This window comes from Amia ocellicauda, chromosome 6 (assembly GCF_036373705.1).
Source record: "Amia ocellicauda isolate fAmiCal2 chromosome 6, fAmiCal2.hap1, whole genome shotgun sequence".
NCBI lineage: Eukaryota > Metazoa > Chordata > Actinopteri > Amiiformes > Amiidae > Amia > Amia ocellicauda.
In genome coordinates this window covers 46,757,591-46,772,092 of record NC_089855.1, presented here as the reverse complement: position 1 = coordinate 46,772,092, position 14,502 = coordinate 46,757,591, and positions in this window count along the sequence as shown.

Below are 14,502 nucleotides of genomic sequence, written 5' to 3'. Positions count from 1 at the left end.
TTCCATGTTGTAAAATGCTTGTTTGTCACAATAAAAGTCACCATTGTGTGTGTGTATGTGTATTTTATTAATTCTATACATTTGAGCACAAACAAATAATATTATATATACATATATTATATATTATTTTATACATATGAGTATTCACAAATAGTGCTTCACTGTATCTCTAAGAAAAGTGGTGTACCTGTCTTGTGTCTAAAACATACCAAGATATATATATATATATATATATATATATATATATATATATATATATATATATATATATATATACACTCACCTAAAGGATTATTAGGAACACCTGTTCAATATCTCATTAATGCAATTATCTAACCAACCAATCACATGGCAGTTGCTTCAATGCATTTAGGGGTGTGGTCCTGGTCAAGACAATCTCCTGAACTCCAAACTGAATGTCTGAATGGGAAAGAAAGGTGATTTAAGCAATTTTGAGCGTGGCATGGTTGTTGGTGCCAGACGGGCCGGTCTGAGTATTTCACAATCTGCTCAGTTACTGGGATTTTCACGCACAACCATTTCTAGGGTTTACAAAGAATGGTGTGAAAAGGGAAAAACATCCAGTATGCGGCAGTCCTGTGGGCAAAAATGCCTTGTTGATGCTAGAGGTCAGAGGAGAATGGGCCGACTGATTCAAGCTGATAGAAGAGCAACTTTGACTGAAATAACCACTAGTTACAACCGAGGTATGCAGCAAAGCATTTGTGAAGCCACAACACGTACAACCTTGAGGCGGATGGGCTGCAACAGCAGAAGACCCCACCGGGTACCACTCATCTCCACTACAAATAGGAAAAAGAGGCTACAATTTGCACAAGCTCACCAAAATTGGACAGTTGAAGACTGGAAAAATGTTGCCTGGTCTGATGAGTCTCGATTTCTGTTGACACATTCAGATGGTAGAGTCAGAATTTGGCGTAAACAGAATGAGAACATGGATCCATCATGCCTTGTTACCACTGTGCAGGCTGGTGGTGGTGGTGTAATGGTGTGGGGGATGTTTTCTTGGCACACTTTAGGCCCCTTAGTGCCAATTGGGCATCATTTAAATGCCACGGCCTACCTGAGCATTGTTTCTGACCATGTCCATCCCTTTATGACCACCATGTACCCATCCTCTGATGGCTACTTCCAGCAGGATAATGCACCATGTCACAAAGGTCGAATCATTTCAAATTGGTTTCTTGAACATGACAATGAGTTCACTGTACTAAACTGGCCCCCACAGTCACCAGATCTCAACCCAATAGAGCATCTTTGGGATGTGGTGGAACGGGAGCTTCGTGCCCTGGATGTGCATCCCACGAATCTCCATCAACTGCAAGATGCTATCCTATCAATATGGACCAACATTTCTAAAGAATGCTTTCAGCACCTTGTTGAATCAATGCCACGTAGAATTAAGGCAGTTCTGAAGGCGAAAGGGGGTCAAACACAGTATTAGTATGGTGTTCCTAATAATCCTTTAGGTGAGTGTATATATATATATATATATGTGTGTGTGTGTGTGTGTGTGTGTGTGTGTGTGTAATGAAATTAAATGCAATATATTCTTAAATATGATACATGTTAAGGCTATGTTTGAGCATTCACTAGTGTAACAAATATAATAAGTACAGGGCTGGTCAAAATGTACAGATATAATTATATACATTTCACTGTAGTTCTCTAAGAAAAGTGGTGTATTTGTCTTTAGTGTCTATTGATAAATATAAACTAAAGAGATATAGTTATGTGTGTTTATCTGTGTTTGCTTAAATATATATGTAATGACATGCAATATATGTAAGTCTATACATTTCTTAATTTATTTTTTCTTACCTTTTTTATATTGCCAACACAGTATAATCCTTTAGCTATGTTTGTGGCAGCCGATCTGATGTGTGGTTTGGCAATTTCTAATCCGCGTCTCAGAAAAGGCATAGTTTTTCTGAATAATGCTCTAAATATACCCGCTACCCCCGCACTGTATTGTACCGGCATCCCAGCGAAAACCAGGGAGGCCGTTACCCGCCTGATACTTGTAGTAGTTCCTATACATGTGCGGGTCTCCAGTATTTAACAATCACCATGATTTAAAAGTGGTTGTATCTAACAGGTCGGAAATGCAACTTCAATTTCACCTTGCCATATGCGAATGTGACATGTTCGTTCTGGTCAGTCTTTATTTCAGTGCTGATGGTGTCAAATTGATCCATGCTCAGGGGGATATAGTGGGGCTTATCATATAACAGCGTAACAAACTTGGTTTCTTCCCCTTTTTTAGGTACACAGCGCAGAAGTGGGACATGAGTGTCACCTACTAGTTGGTGTTCAATTATATCGGTATAAACATACATGTGATTAAACCGTGCAGTAATATCCGCAGGATGGGGCGATTTCCCCCCCCCCCCTTCTCGGGAATGACTCCCAAGACATGTGCTAGTTGACCCCTAGTTGGTAAAAAACAATAAAGTTGAATCCCCGAAAAGCCACACACTCCTACTAATATAATTGTATTGAAAGTATACCTTGGGTAATGTGGGGACGGCCTTGACAGCATTAACTATAGCTGTTAACAGTACATCAATGTTTTTATAGTAGCCTTGTGAAATTTCATAAGACCAGTTTGTGTCAGCTGTCTCAGAATGCAATTCAAAGCTGTTTCCTGTCAAACGTATTGACAGTCATGGGGTAGTGCATCTCCACCATCCCTACCTCCCATTTAACCTGATAGATCGATGGATTTGGCTAGATGATCAGTAAAGTTGGAGCTCTTGTTATTAGGAAATAGATCATGTGAGGCGTTACTGGTTAAATTCAGGTAAAATCCTTTTTCACTCATTTTTTGAGCCTCTCAGAACCCCGGGGCTATGTCTTTCACATCTGAAGCTTTGATCCAACTATTAAAGTTAACCCCCCACCCCAACCATTTGACTAAAACTTGTTTACTTCTGCCATGACCCCTTGAGTCTAAAATGTTTTGTATACAATATACTCTGTCAACATTCGGGTTTATCTTTTGTAACTCTTCTGTGTAAAACTGACCTTATATCTCATCACCAGCATAATCTTTTAGTTTGTAAATGGGTCTTAATCCAGCCACACATTCTTTATGAAAATCTCATCAGTGAATGTCTGCTCATACCCCTTTTCCAATCTCCCTTTTATCCTTGATACTCTCACATGATCACCTTGTTTAAACTTTAATATTGAAACAACCCATACACTGTCCTCCAAAACCTCAGGGCATTGTCAGGAGTGACCTCTACTGGACGTTCCTTGACAGTTCTATGGAATGTGTGATTGTAACTGCGAACCAGGTCTGGTAAGACATCCACATATCTAAAAGTATTCACAGTTGTAAAGTACTTCCACATTTTTGATTTTATAGTCCTATTGAACCTCTCTACCACGCTGGCTTTCACTTTACTGTTTGTCACAAAATGTACAATTTGGTGTTGCTTGAGAAGACTTTGAAAACCCTGGCTGAGGAATTCATTCCCCTGATCTGTCTGCTGTTTCTTTGGAACGCGCCCTTGGGTGAATATTATTTTAAGGGCTGTGCACACTTGCTGACCCGTTTTGTTTTTTAACGGTACTACCCAGGCATATTTGGACAACAAATCTATACAGGTTAGAATGTATTTCATACTGTTATTGAACTTTGAGAACTGTCCCATTTCCACCAGGTCTGCCTGCCATTGCCAGTCAATGTCTTGTACCAGTGTCAAGTTCCTCTTAAACTGCACCCTCGCCGGTTTGTGTACCAAATATGTGTATTGATCCGATAACCTTTGCAAAACATGTTCTCTCTTTGCTCTGGCACTTCTCACTAGTGTATCAATTCCTCCTTCCTGCTTCACTCAGTGTATAATAGATCTCTTGTAATCTCATTCATAGCTCATTCTCTCACGATTCAATAATACCTGTTGCCCTTAACAACTTATACTAAGTAGTAACACCCGGGTGGCCAAGTGGTTAAGGTGTTGGACTTAAGATCCAATGGACATATGTCCTAAATTAAAATATATATGTATTTAAAACTTGTTTAGAGGGCTAGGACCTCTATAACCATTATCACCACAATCCACTCCTATCCCGCTAACATGGTTCTTTGATCGCTGGTTCTGGCACAAGACACAGGCAGGGAACTCTAATTATAAAAGGTTTATTAGTACTATTCTTTAGTAAACAAAAAGTATAAAATACACTTAATTCAGAAACCCAATATAATCTGGGCAGTATAAGCACTCCTAAACCCCTCCCCCCTCACAATAAATAAACACAAAAATACAAACACCCGTATATATATACAAATTCCTAATCCAATTAATTTATAAACCAGACATTAGAATTAATTAAATCACTGGACAAAACCATAACAAAATTCAAAATAAATAATGAATAATGATATAATAATGAATAATGAATAATAATGATGAAATTCTACCATGGTGTTTCTCCTTTTTATTCTTTCTTGTTGATGATTTTTTCTTCCTCTTTGTAATGTGTCTTCATCAGACGATGATGATGATGATGATGATGATGAACTTGAGGATGAGCTTGAACTTACTTCAGAAATAATGTTAGGACTGGCCTGCTTAGGTTCCTTTGCATCTGATACTGCTGCAGACATAATTAAATGAATGTAATATCTTTATTCATTTGATGATTGCATTATTTATAGTAATGACAAATGGCTTTACAATATTACATATAAAAAGAAGACACAAATAGCAATATCGCCTTGCATATTCTTGAGTTAAACTTCAGGATATACCTGTCATCAAATGTCCAGTGCCTAGGTTTACTTTAGTTACAGTTTCAACTAATGTGTAAAAACACTAATTATAATGGCAGCAAACATAATCAATGTTGTTTTTTCCATTAAATAAGCAGAAATAACTATAATTAGTCACTTACTCTGTGCAGCTGTCAGTCGATCTATGTTTCAATGTAGGAAATCTCGCTCGTCCTTCAACTCGTTGATTTGTTTCTGCATTGACCTTATCTTTCGATGTAGAAATCAATTTTTTCTCCTTAGTTGTTGATATAGTACAGTTGCAATTGGTGCCCCATTATCATCATCTGGTTCTTTCAACATAAAAAGCACACACACAAAATTACCAATAAACTTAAACTGAACAACTTGAATATTCCAAAAAGTAGTTTATTTCTCTGAAACAAAATTAAATTCCCCCAATTGTAGTATACTGTATGTGGCATATGAAATTGCAATTTTAAAGTTTTGTAATTACCTCAGTTAGTATTAAAATAAAATGTATTAAGTTATATATTGTATCAGCTCTATTATTAAATCAAATTACAAATACAAATCACTAAACATAAATTAGATAATGTTTTTGATATATATATATATATATATATATATATATATATATATATATATATATATATATATATTGTTGCTGTTATTAGTATTATTAATATACACATATCTTAGCTTTGTAGCATGTTATAACCTAATGTAAGGTAAATACAAATTAATGCATGCACACAAATAATAACACTTTTAAATAGTTGTTTAATAATTCATTTAGTAGTATTACGTTCCTAATATATATATATATATATATATATATATTATATGTCAATTTAGATTTTCACAGGGTCTTCATCTGAGGCAAATTGATATGCTTGAAGATGGTATTGCCAGGAGCTCATGGACACTAACTAAAATGACTAAAAAGCTGCAAAAGGTATTTACCTGGAAAATAACTATTATTATAATTCAAATGCTGTGAAGCAAAGCACTTACCATTTTATGTTTTTTATTTTCATTTTGAAGGTCTGTGTCAAAGCCATGAAGAGTCTCAGCCGACACAAACGTCTCAGAATCAGTGGTGGACAACAGAAATGTGTTGTGATTGATGAACCCAGGTTCTCTCATAAAGAAAGGTGTGCTGTCCCATCTCTCTTTCTATGCATCTGTGTGTGTATGGGTATGCAGTGCGTGTTCTAAAATAAAACATTGTATAAATCATACCTTGTAAAATGTTTTGACTATGGATGCATTGAAACATTATTTGACACAAATATATATAGCTGTTTAACTAATAAATGCAGGTCACTGTTAAAAAAACAAAAAGAAAAGAAAAGGCTACATGAATAAAACACTTAAAGTGTTCATATTGTAAACGTCTTATATGTGACATTTTAGAGTAGCAGAAAAGTGTTTAAAACTTAACATTTTATTAAAAAATTTATATACATTTTGTAATGTTCAATTTTATAATTTTAATATTTAAATCATGTTTAAGAATGAGTATTTCCTACAAGTCTTCCATTTACAACCATTAGTGAAAACAAACATGATTTTTAAAATGCTTATAGTTTTTTTTTTTTTTTTTAGTACAACCGTGGTCGATTTGGATGAACATGGGGAAGAAAAGCCTGGGTCTTCAGAATATTAGAAGTCAAACAGCATCGACGACGACCTATTCTCAGGATGGAAGATTGTCCATCTCGGAATGCATTGATCCCATTCATCAAGAAACATGTCCGAAGGGGATCATCAATTTTGAGTGATAAGTGGAGGGCATATGTTAGGGCTTTGGATTTGCAAGGATATAGGCATTTCTATGTCAATCATAGTGAAAATTTTGTTGACCCGCATTCTGGCTGCCACACTCAACATATTGAACGAGCCTGGCAAACAATCAAGGCACAAGTATGGAAGCTGAGAGGAAACCGAACTGAAAACTTGCTGAGGGAGCACCTGACTTTCATTGAGTGGAATTACTGGTTAGGCAAGAAGAACAAGAAAGGAATTATTTCGCAGCTATTGCATGATATCAAAAAGGCTTACAAAATGTAAGTAATGTGATGGGTGTTTTGATTGTTCTAGGGCAACCAAACAATTTCTTATTTTTTGTGTATTTATTTTATAATGTAATGTTGTGTTATTTTTGTCAGAACACAGTAATACTTTTTGAGTTTCAAACTTCCCAAAAAAAATGTAGATGACAGTAACAATATAGGATTTAGTCCTAGGCCAGGATTAAATAAAAACATTGACCCACCCACTAATACATACACAAATCTGTATTTGATTAATAGTTGTCTGCATTGCAATTAGTCCGGGGGAGTGGCAGGAATGTGATTATGTTGTCCAGAGGTTGTTGTAATGCTGTGATTATGTTTTCTTTCAATAAAAAGAAAACAAAAACTGCTTTTTTAATATTCTTGAATTGTGCTATAGCAACTCTTGAGTTACAAATCTGTGTTAGGATAGAATGCAGTCATTCAGAAATCAGAGCGGTTCCTCAGTAGCTACTAGGTAAGAATGTAGCATTTACCCAACTGTTACACTTTACATTAAGTAGGCACTTGCTGTGTAAGTGCATAGTAGTTACACAACTGTTACACTTTACATTAAGTAGGCACTTCCTATGTAAATACTATGAAAGTACATGCTATTTACATTGTGCTTACAACATGCACTTGCATGAATATATTTTATATTCATAATTGAACTGGAATGCCGTACTTTAGTTTGCTAGTATCTATTCTAAGTTCATATTAAGTATGAACAGCCATGAGGTTTGCTAGGTCAAATTGTCAGTGAACACCATAAACGTACAGTAAGTTTGCCAGGGAATTTTTCTCAATAAAGTTATCAATAGCTTGGATGTTATGAAAACAAGACCCTGTTTGTCTTCAGGACTTGTGTGTTACACCCTAGGATAATGTTGACATTAATGTGATAAAACCTTCTTAAGTTTACATATCAAATTAAATTGTACTCCACAAGAAAAGCATCACAAGGAACACAAATATGTAAAACATATAATGTAGGAATTGCTGAAATATTTGTGTGTATATTATCTATATTTTGTAACTACAGTTACAAAAGTAATTACATATCCCAAGATGAGCAAATTGGAACAGTGAGATTTTACAGGCAATTATGTGTGTAACAATAATTATGATTTGTGGAATACATAGTTACATTGTAATTTCAAATGCTGAAGTTTCACTGTTACGATCTTGTAGCTACATATACCGTTCTGAGGCCTAGCACAGTAAATACATTGTAATCATGCACAATTACAGTGTACATACAGTGTAAATAGGCATAATTACACTGGTAGTTACCATATAATTACAGTGTAAATACACAGTAGTTAGGGACACTTAATGTAAAGTGTTACCCTGTTTCTTATGTACGATGAGAATCTTGCAGACAATGTCAAACAGTATGATTTAATTGCCTGCTCCCTAATCCATGTGTTGACCTATGAATTCTGTCCTATAATGATATATATATTCTGCTTAGCTAACTCTCTAAGATAATATAGTAATGACTTTGTGATTGTAACCAGATCTTTGTTTTTTGTATATAAAAGCCACTGACTTTTAAAATGAAGGCAGAGCGACTTTAGGCTCTTCTTGATTCACTGTTCCTCTCTACGCTGCATGTATTAAAGGCATTTTGCGACTAACGTCCAACCTGATTGAAGATGATTGTTCTTCCACAACTGACAGCCCTGTCGATGTGTTCCCTGGGTCTGTCATGCAGCCTACAGGCACGTTGCCTTATGAGGCCGCCCTGTAAATAGTTAGTTCATTATGCATCGTGTCGCGGTGGTGCATGCATCTGGCCTGTATCCCGCTCTGTATGTATATGTAAAATGTGTTAAACAGCAGGACTGTGGCTCCGTCTGACCTGTGCAGCATGGAGCTCACTGCCGCTGTTCCCAGTTGATGGCGCTCGAGTTTCGCTGCCTCACTGTGTATATAGTTCCTTAGTCGGCAGGTCTGTGGCCTGCTCTGGCTGTGTACGCCATTGAGCAAGGAGACTGCCACTGTTGTCCTCCAGCGGAGGGTGCTTGAGTTTCTCCAGTGCCCTGCTGTGTAAATAGTTCAGTTATTTACACTGTAGAGCTGTAGTTGCCCTACGCTAGCTGTGCTTTTCGGCAGGTGTCAACTGCTCCTGTGTTCCACGTGTGGTGCATGAGCCAGCTCCTCGTGATGTATATACTTCATTTGTCACAACATACAAATGTCAGACTGGTATAGACTTGCTTCTAGCTGTGCTAGTGGAGCAAGTGGCCACCGCTCTGATGTCCCATGTGTGGCGCATGAGCAGGCTCCGGTGTCACGAGCGCTAATTAATTGTTCAATATCTGATATGCCGGTGATAATATAAAAGCACGTGTTTTATAGAACCATAAATGGTATGGTAAATGAAGAAACATCATTAACTTATATACAAGTTATATAAATGCAAACATATTGAAAAATATGTTTTTTATTATTTGTATATAGGATTTATTTTAATTTGTGTTTTGTTGTTATATTTTTCTTTCTTTTTTACTTTTTTTCTTTCTTTTTTCCCGTGATTTTATTGTTATTATTTTGTGTGCTTGTATGCCTTGGTAGTTGTGTACAAAACGTTACATAGAAAATTGGTGGTAACAGCTCCAGTAAATCGGGTAACCCATCACCCAAAGGTACACATGTCAGGTACATGTATGATAACTATGGAGTGAAGCGGTGTGCGATGTGCACCAGTGGTTTGACTGGAAAACAGGTGACAGAAAGTTAAGGTTTCCAGAAGATGGGACTTTTAATTCAGATAGACTTGAGCACTTAAAAACGGTTTTGCAAAATAGGAATACAAAGCCGGGAGAAGTAAACTAGAAAGTGTTTATGATTTGGAATGATTAATGTACATTAAAATGAGAAACCAAAGCTAGCTATCTTAAAACATTTGTTAGAGAAAAGAAAGAAAAGACAAAAGGCATAATTCAATCTAGCCTAAGCCGAATGCCCCAAAGACAAATAAAAACAACAAAAAATATTTTTCTTTTTCAGTATAAATGAGTCCTCAAGATACTGAAGGAAAATTACTAGATAAGTAATAAATAAGGGTAGTTTGAGACACTGCAGGTCAACATAACATGCCAACCAAAACCATGGTATCTGAATTTTGTCTTTTTCATTTACTGTATAGTCCAGAATATGACTAAGAGAGTCATAAGTCACAAATAGTTCACGAATGATAGCTAAAAACCACCAGTTAAATATGTTGTAATAACAGACCTACAAGAAAGTAAATATTTAACTGTACACAGAATGCTATTGCAAACAGAAATAATAATACAAAATTAAGTTATTTAAATAGGTCTTACGAATACAGAAGTTAAAAGTAACATGTTAGAAATGGAATTAGAGACAAATTTAGAAATAGGAATCCGAGGCAACCGCAAACATCCGGTGAAGGTTTCTTAGATATTGACAAATAGATAACCAGATATTCCAGGAAATTAAAGATGTGATCATTTGGTAGCTATGAGTTCCACAATGAAGATTTTTTTAAATCCCTAGTTATAAGAACCCTAAATACATTGAATAGGTAAGAAATTAACTATTGATCTGTTCAATCTGGCTTTGGGAAGAGTTCTTCTGAACCTGTAACGGTGTAGATTGGACTTCAATAGGAGAAAGCTGACACAATAAAGAAATATATGAGCCGCGCAGGCAGACAGTCTTAGTGCCCACGCAGGCTCTTCATTGGGGAAATCATTGACTGCACACATTTAAAAAAAAAAAAAAAAAAAAATGTCCTGACGTACCTGGACATCATTATTGAGATAATTGAAAGGGCTTATTTCCCAAAGATTAACTAAATTGCTTAGCTCACATAATGGAGTGAAATATATGTCTAAATAGTAATCATACCTATTGATAAATATAACTTTAATACATTTCTCAAAAGAAATTAGGATTAGGAGAAAGAACAGCTGTTAGGATGCAGAGCACGGGCAAAGGGGCACACGGGCAAAGGGGGGATGTGTGCATCAGTCTTTTAAATTGGTTTGCTCCAGGTTTTATAGTAACAGCTTAGCAATATTGTAGAACTTGCGACATTTGTCAAGCCCATAATCCTGCAAAAGCTCACATGTAAATAGATTGTGTTCAAAAGCTTAAATGTTGTGGATATGAATATATACTTGTAATAATGTATAGGTTTTCTAAATGGGTTGAAGCCTATCCCGTAGAAAGGCTGAAACAGTAACAGTAGCAAAAATACTGTTATAGAATGTTATATGTAGATTTCGCATTCCAGGGAAATTTCCAGCGATAGGAACACTCACTTTACTGGTACAATAGTGCAGGAACTATGCAAACCCCTGTGAGGTAAATAACATTTTCACTGCCCATCACTCTCAGTCAGCTGGAGCAGTGGAGAGACAAAATGGGATATTAAAGAATAAGCTGGTTAAAATATGCAAACAAACAGGGCTCAAACGTCCAGATGCCCTACCTATAGTCCTAATGACAATGAAATCGTCAGCAAATTTATAAAAACTGGTCTTTCTCTGTGTGAGATTATTATGGGATGACTTATGAGACTCTGTCACTCCTCCATTGTCTGTAAGGGAAATGGACATCCACTTGATGGATGATGCTATGTTGTCTTTCCATATGGGACTAACACGTGCATTCGAAGCTGTCCATTCACAGGTGAAAGCCGCCCAGATTGAACCATCCCAGCAGGATTTCCACCCCTTCCAGCAAGGTGACTATGTGTATATCTAAGCACACAAGAGAAAGTCCTCCCAAGAGCCCAGGTGGACAGGGCCGTACAAGGTGCTCCTGATCACCCACACAGCTGTGAAGTGCTAAGGAAAGATGACATGGATCCACTCCTCCCACTGCAAACTTGCCCATCGAAGCGATCAGCACAACCCGGGGGGAGACCAGAGAGATGCTCTGCCTGCGCCTCTTCCTTATCGCCTGCGGGACCATCATATGCACCATAGTAATCTAGGAAGAGAGCGCCTTCAACTCCAAGCGGACGGGATCATCACTGACTGGGGAGACCAGTCCAGAAGAAGCTGACATCGGCATCACCCTGCAGCTAACAGCACAGGGCCAGAGCAGTGGCCCAAAAGGAGCAACAGGACGTACAGTTCCACAAATACCGAGTGACGTGATAGTAACCTCTCCCCTTTCGCATATTAACACCACAGACATAAACATGTACACTGATAAAATACAATTGAGGATTCGACAGCGATGAGACAGCCACCTGACCAGAGGAAACGCCCAACTCCAACTGTCTTATCAGTTTAGAAAAGACTTGAATCTGTCAAGGTGCTGGGTGTGCTCTTATGTGCCCCATAAAACTGAGGGATGCATTCCCATGATCCCAGTTCCCTTGACTGCGGAAGATAACTGTGCTATATGGACACATTATAGAATAGATATGAGTATTTGCAATACTGTTAATGCATCTGCCTCAAAGTTTACTGAACAGATTCATGATCTTACGGATCACATTCGTAAAGAAGTAACTAAAGATCCACCAGATCTCGGAGTGGTCTCTTGGGAGCTGGATGAGTGGCTCCCTCGGAAGAATCGGTGCTATTATAGCCCAAAGTCTGCTTTTCATCCTTGGCATACTCATTCTTCTCTATATTTGTTTTGTACTGATCAAGTGTTGCCGTGCTTGCACTGCTATAGAAATGCAGAACAGCCTTACTTGCCTTGCTGCAAGAACCCAGTGATATAATGGATCTTATGAATATAACCTAATTACACTGAATGATGTCCACTATTCCCCCTGAGATTAAGGTTTACAACTCTATGGTCATATCAAGGCTCTGTACATATGTATGATTGTCCTTCATAGGACAAAATGGGGGAGTGTGGAAGGAAAGTTAGAAATTCTCTCTCTCATATCTATTCTACTCTCTTGTATACTTAAGAAAGATAAGGACAGGCCAGAAGGAAGCTTGATTTCTGTTTGTTATTTACAATGAGAATCTTGGAGACAATGTCAAACAGTATGATTTAAGTGCCTTTTCCCTCATCCATGTGTTGACCTATGAACTCTGTCCTATAATGATTAGCTAACTCTCTAAGATAATATAGTAATGTAGTAATACATATAGTATATATATAGTAATATAGACCTGTGGCATACACCAAAGAAAGCCACCTCACCTCTCCACCGGATCTCACAAAACCCCCCATCCCCCCCGGGAAGACAGATCGTAAATGGACTCAGGCTTGCACCTTCTGATTGGATGAATGGCCTGCAAAATTCTGTCATTTTCTTTTAAAGCTTTACTCGTGATTGTAAAAAACCCAGGTCTCGCTGAAAGAATGCCCTGACGTGCTGCTTCCAAGCTAGCTGGTTTACAAAGTTCCTTTCTGCTTTAACGATTATTTCCAAGAAGGGTTCAACACAGGCACCTTCTCCGTTAAAGCCACGCGGTCGCCACCAGGCCTTGGTGTTTCAGGAAGGTGAACGCAGCACGCCGACCCGGAGGTTTCACCAATTCGTCTCCAAGCCTCCCAAGAAGAACGTAAACAGCCCTATTTGTAGATATTTGTACCGCGTCACAGAATAATTACCATATTGATGGATTCCGAAGGAATGTGCAGGGTGGTGGGGGTCTTCAACTGTTTTTCAAACACTCCAAAATATTTGTCTTTAAGCCAGACTGATTCTTTAGTAAAATAGCTATTTTTCTCTATACGTGTGAAGCTCCAAAAGAGCGCTACGTATACCCTTCAGAATCTTTAGAAAACATAGATATGTTTCCCTACGCTAGTGAAGCTCCAAAAGAGTTGTATTTAAGTCCCCCCGATTTATTTAGTAGAATAGCTATTTTTCCCTATGAAAGTGAAGCTCCAAACGAGCTCTATTAAAGCCCTCCCGATTCTTTAGTAACATAGATACTTCTACTTAAGCGAGAGCCGCAAGGCTGTCTCTTCAACAGGGCCAAAGCTGTTACCTCTTTCAAATGGACAAGGGTCCTGTTGGTCTGGAGCTTTTTGAGCGAGTGGGGGTGGTGAGGAGGTGTCTACGTCTTTAGTAACCTCGGATCGGTGAAGAATTAGTATATTTGGGGGCGGAGTTGACAGGGCACTGAAGGAATAGCCTATCAGGTTAGAGTATGGTTAGAAGAATTTCAATATTTGGGGGCGGAGCTAACAGGGCACTGGTGACAGGTGGGTCTGTTTTCAATTTAAGAAGCGGCTCTGTTGACATTGGAGGCGATGGGCCCCCCGGGCCCCGGATAAGGGAATGTGTTGAGAGATAGCGATCTGTAGAAGCGCTGGGGCTGTGGGCAGCTGGAGAGACACAAGATGGACTGAACTTGAAAATCTTTAGATTTTCAAACGTCTCAAGAGCCTTTTACAATAGGTATAATTATTTATTGATATATTTTTTTAATATTTATAAACCGCCCGGGTGTCTCCGCAAGTTAGGAGCCAGGACTCCCCGGCACATATCCAAACACCGCCTGGACCACCTGCATCACCAGTCAGCGTCGTATCAAATGAAGAAGAAGATCTAACTACAACTTTGCGGGAGACTATCAAATTAATAAGGTCAAATTAATGCCTTAGCAAGCTATATAAACAGGATCAGGATTGAACATGTCTGAAAGTAATAAAAGGACCAATCATGCAGACATTCATGAGCAGGAGTCCAAAAGACCTAGAGAGAATGAT